At 26.6% G+C, this 6,064-nt stretch overlaps 1 long non-coding RNA gene across 1 annotated transcript; it reads right to left on the reverse strand.

Annotated features, from left to right (window-relative positions):
• Window positions 1-939: 939 nt before the first annotated feature.
• Window positions 940-5,726, reverse strand: LOC149060293 (uncharacterized). Its single transcript, XR_016190103.1, has 3 exons — window positions 5,576-5,726; window positions 4,873-4,980; window positions 940-1,158 (listed from the first exon to the last, which is right to left on the reverse strand). It is a non-coding gene; the product is annotated as an uncharacterized LOC149060293 (long non-coding RNA).
• Window positions 5,727-6,064: the final 338 nt, after the last annotated feature.

Below are 6,064 nucleotides of genomic sequence, written 5' to 3' on the forward strand. Positions count from 1 at the left end.
ATACTTGAAAAATTTTACCAGTTATTTAGATTGGCATTTTCTTTACATGATTAATTTTAAAAATATTTTGACTTTTTTTTGAGATATTAATAGACAACTGAAATTTTCAATTTTTCTGAAAAATTTTTTTGAAGAGTTAATAAAATTTTTTCAGCCCTATCAAAATACTTGATAATTGAACACAAAGTTCCTCATAAGTTATTCTTATAGTGATTAAAAAATTATAAAAATACATAGGCACGATTTTTTTTTTAATTAGTATTTGAAGTTAAAATATTGACTTAATACGTAAAAATTACGGCAATTTTCAAATTATCTTAGATCGAAATTCATAAAAGTTTTTCTTTTTAATTCTAAGATTTGAGAATTTAATACAAGGCTCATAATATATTTTTACAATAGCAGTTGAAAAATAAAATAAATGTATAGCCACAATTTTTTTTTTACATGTATTCAAATATTAATTTTGACAACATACGTAAAAATCACAAAAATTTATAAATTCTTTTATCCTAGAAATTCATAAAAGTTTTTTCTTTTATACCTAAGATTTGAAAACTTAATACAAGGCTCCTAAAATATTTTTACAATAGCATTTGAAAAATAAAAGAAATATATAGTCACAAATTTTTTTTATAAGCATTTACAGTTCAAATTTTGACTAAATTTGTCAATCTTTATCGCAAAAAAACCTTGCCAATGCCTAGTTACGGCACTGATTATAGGAAAAATGTTTTGAGCGTTTGAGTTTTAAATTTTTATGAAATCGCGTAATGATAACGATTTATCCTCAAACCAGGTATTCGTTCATCTATGATAATATAAGGTATTATGAATTATGATAACTACATGCAATGTTTTTGGAGAAATTGATTTACCATGCCTTATGCAAAATGCGTTCTAATTGAAAAATAAAATATTTGTTTCAAAATAGAATGTATGACAATATTTAAATATAATATATTATCCTAGACTGACAAATTATTTCCGTTCAGAATCGTTTTTCGTATACAATGATACCTATCATTGCATTCAAATTTAATCCCATCCATTACAGTAACCTACTCGTTACAGTACCTTTTCGTTGATCTTAATCATGTCGTTGAAATTCCATTGAAGCGAAGATAAGCTCAATATTTGCAGTTCTCTTTCTCAAACCTGCAACATAAATAAAACGTTTTCACCTATATAATAGTATATTGTGTGGCAAGGGCGGGAAGTGAGCCATTTCAGTCGCGGGCGTCGTGTGCGGCACGAGCCGTAGGCGAGTGCCGCATTTCGCCCAAGACTGAAATGGCCTTCCCGCGCGAGCCACACATACTATTTTTTGTCACGCTCCTGCGTTCATGGAAAAGGTTATGCAGGGATCTATGCAACAATTATAGACTATTCTACAAAAACAATTTCATGGAAGACGTTTACTAACGCGTCGTTCGACGCACTTATCTAGGAACAGTGCAAATTAAATATGTTTAAATGTTTATGCGTCATGCAAGGAGGTTATACTATACATGTTGTAACCAAAAGTTTATGTTTTGTAAGAACCGTGGTAGGTATACATTTTAATTTCTGGTTTTGCAGGGGATACGCGCCCGGCGGTCGGCACTTTTGGGGATTTCTTCTTTTCCGCCCGGCACTTTTGGGGATTTCCTCTTTTCCGCCCGGCACTTTGGGGATTTCCACTTTACCGCCCGCTGGACGGAAAAAGGACGCTTTCGAACGCTTCAACCGTTGTCGAAAACCAAACTTTCGGTGCAGGCGTGACAAAAAATATTTTTTATTTATGTCTTTTGAGTAAAATCACCAGTTACAGAAATTAGAGAGTAAAATATTTTTGAGGGTTTGAGATTTCGGCTTTGTTAACCAAATTAATTTAGGTGAGAATTCGTTACATATGCTCCCCCTTGATTCAGAATAAACTAATTTGATTTCGCATGTTTAAAAATTTTTTAGCTATAATTGCGGCTTTTTGCTTTTAATATTTTTAAGATCATTTTCTATATCTTTTTATAATTCATTAAAGCATTATTTTTGAGTAATTTTTTAGGTCATCAACATCGTATCTCTAATTATAGTTGTTACATATTAAGTAGGGTTAAAATTTCACTAAATTTATTTTTTTGACATATTTAATTTGTGTAAAAAATACAAAAATACAAAATAACTTTTCAATGTGCTTTTGAAACTCATGATTGTTTTACGTTCAGTCATCCTAATTTGCAAATACATTTTTAGTAACATAAATACATTTTATAAATGAAATCATTAGCAAGAAAAAACTTTAACGAAGCAAAACAAAAAAACTGGTAAGTGGATGTCGCTCATCTGTTGTACAGTATAGTTTACAAGTGATGGGTTACTATAATGGATGGTATTAAATTTGAATATAATATCATTGTATACGAAAAACGATCCTAAGCGAAGACGCTTTGTCAGGCTAGTATATTTTATATTTATTTATATATATATATATAGGAGGTAGTAAGTATCTACCGAATGAATCAAATCAGATTCATTATGCACTCGTCTCACTCAGTCACACAAAGCAGGTATATAAATTTATTATAAAGTATTAATGTAAGTCATTAACGATATAAACTATTACAATTAGAATATAAAGTAGGGTTAGTGTATATACTTTAGAAATTTTGAGTACAAATTTTAATTTAAAATAACTATTGAAAAAACTGTGTTTGTATAGTTTTTAGATTTTATTTTTGTAGTAGAATTAACTACTTACGTGGAGCCTTGTATTAAATTTTCAATCGATATTGCTATGAAAGTTAAACGATTTATAAATTTTTAACAACCAAAGGATTTGTAAATTTGTCATTAAATAAATTTTGTCAAAATTTGAACTTTAAATGGATATAAAAAAAATGTGCTCATGTATTTTTAATATTTTCTAATTGCTATTATATAAACGTATGAGGAACATTGTATTAAACTTTCAAACTTTTGACCCAATGAATAAAATGTTATTGACATTTATAGAATAAAAAAAATTTTAAAGAAAAACGGGAAATTTCAAATGTTTATAAATAATTTAAAATTTTTTTAAATATTTTTAAAATTTGATTAAGTATAGGAATTGATAAAATAAAAATATGATGTAAATTTCAAGTTTCTACAGTTATTCATTTTTGAATAACCATAAAATAAGAATATCGGTACAAGAGAAATTGAGTGAATATCCAATGTAATTTAAATGCTCATAAAAATGTTATTTGACTTTTGGATAGATATTTTTTATTTGATAAAATTAGACAAACCGATGAAGAACCATGCCTTGAATTTTCAAATCTTATAATTAATAAAATACATTATTATAAATTTTTAACTAAAAACATTGCAATTTTTTTTCGATTTTTACGTATTTTTTCAAAATTTGAACTTCCAATGCTTATAAAAAAATTCACTATGTTTTTATATTTTTAAATTCTATTGTAACAATATATTAGGAGCCTTGCATTAAATTTTGAAGTTCTTTTACCAAACAAATAAAACTCTATTGTCATTTATAAAAAAAATAAACTAAAAATATTGAAAATTTCTAATGTTAATAAATATAGCTTAAGAACATTTGAAATTTTATCAAATATAGAGCATACCAGTATAAACATTCATTAAAAATGTCATGTATCCATGGTAATTTGTTTTAGAGTTACACCAATATTTAATATCAATTTATAGTTTATACAGTAATTCGTTTTTGAATAACAACAAAATAAGTATATTGGTATTCAAATGCTCATAAAAATTTAATTTGACTTTTCGGTAAACATTTTTTATTTGATAAAAGTAGACAAACTCACGAAGAACCTTGTATTGAATTTTCAAACCTTAGACTTAAGAAGATAAATTTTTATGAATTTCTAACTCAAACTGATTTGAAAATTTATACGGAATTTGGTCAAAAATCAAACTTTAAATACTTATTTAAAAAAAAAATTGTGACTATATATTTTTAATATTTTTAAATTCTATTGTAACAATTAATTAAGAGCCTTTTATTACATTACTTAATAATTTCTTAAAAAAATTTGTTAATTTTTTAATCATAATATTCTAACAAACATAAAATAACAGGATATCTTTTTTATAAATCTGGTAATTTATTTATGTAATAATACAAAATTCAGTTTTCACTTTTTAAAATGAAATCCGTCAAAATTTAAGTTTTATTTTAAATATATAAAAAAATAATATTTTTAATTACTACGCAAAAAAATATAAATTACTTAAAAATAAATATAATCTATGAATTTTTAATTATATTTTATATTATATTTATCATTGCTTACGTAAAGTTCGTATATTGCGATTATTAGTTTAGTAGTTAATATTTAATCGTACTTGTATTATTAGCTAATACCATAGACCTTTCAAGGTTTATGGCTAATAAAATGAAAATAGTGTTCTGTGTACAATCTGAATAACATATTAACAAAATCTTTGTCTGTTGTACTTTCGAAATATAATGCACGTTAATTTAACAATATATTAATTAACATAAATAAATAAATTACAGAATTTGAAAAAAAATATCCTCTTGTTTTATGTTTGTTATAATATTATGATATACATATGAAATGTTTTAAGATATTGTTATGTATAAACAATTACTACACTGTTATTCATAAGTTTTAATTTTTTTCACACTCAGGGAGACGTTTCTTTTTACAGACGGCGGAGAACTGCAGGTTCTGCATCGAACATCACAGAAAAGATTATCGCGTAAATAAAAATATATCCATCATGCCCAAGAACCCAAATAATCTCCTCCTTGGTTTTTTGCATTTTTTGTGTAAACTACGTCGTGAAAAAAAAATAAAAAAAAAAAATGAATAATTAAAGAAAAAAAAACTTTACTGCTAATTATCTGAGAGCCGTTTGTGTCGTACTTAATGGAGTTGTGATTTTTGTGGTTGTTGTATTAACGATTAGCCTCCATCGCCAGTAGTGGGATTTCAATGTGACCTGCAATGAACAAACTTTTTAACTGTTATAATAATTTGTTTCTCCTCTCATCGTCCAGAGTGAAAAAAACGTATTGATGATTTAAGAAGACGTCCCACTGAAACGTGTAGATATACAACGCTCAAGAGATAGCCGTCGCGGTAGGCCGTAATTTTCTACGATTTTCTTATAAAACATATACTTTACTCGTTCAAAGAATATGGATTATAGTAATCCAGGATTACTGAGTGGTCAGTGGTTTTATTATAAAAACAGTTAGTTGTACATAAGTCATAAATTGTAGAGGAGATTCATAATATCTGGTTGCGAAACCCAATCTTTGATATTCGTATATTTCAAGTTTAATCATGCCCTTGTTTTTACCTTTTCGAGAGTTATTTTTAGGGACTTAAAATTTAAAAAATCAAAAATCGGGCTTCTTACTAAACCAGGTATGATGAATCTCCTCCAAAATTTTGTTAATACGTGTTTTTACAATAAAACCACTTAGTAAACCACTAACTCATATTCTTTGAAGTTTAAACGTGTTTATAAAAGAAATTTTCAACGTACATATTTTTATGAGACGTCCTCTTAATCGCTGTGCGTTATATACCTTATCCTCACTATACTTCTTCGCGGTCTCAGACTTGTCGAGGCCGTCCAGAACTCCAGACCTCCATAATGTCGCTCGCTCGGTCGTTAAGTTGTGTTTATCTGATATAATTGGTCAATTATTGTTCTCTCCTTGCACTCCAAATAATACAGACAACTTCTAAAAACAAAATTTAAGGCTAAGAGTTTGAAAACATAAAAATATTATACATATTTTTTGACCAACTTACTTTAGGAATTTCTATTAAATTTGAATGACACATTTTTCGAGATTTTGTATACCATATTATCGATTGTCCAATTATTTAAAATAATTATTTTGCAAATGATAAAGAGTAAAGACATGAAATGGAAATCTTGCAATACGCCAAATTATAAATAATTGTCTGGTCTAAGAATTATTTTTTACTAAATTATTATTAGTTAAAAATTATGAATTAATATTTAACAAACATCAATATATTTTACTGTTGTTAACAACTCGTTTCTA

The sequence above is a fragment of the Diuraphis noxia genome, unplaced genomic scaffold, assembly GCF_037042655.1.
Source record: "Diuraphis noxia isolate RWA-SAM2 unplaced genomic scaffold, SU_Dnox_SAM2 contig0001, whole genome shotgun sequence".
Classification (NCBI taxonomy): Eukaryota; Metazoa; Arthropoda; class Insecta; order Hemiptera; family Aphididae; genus Diuraphis; species Diuraphis noxia.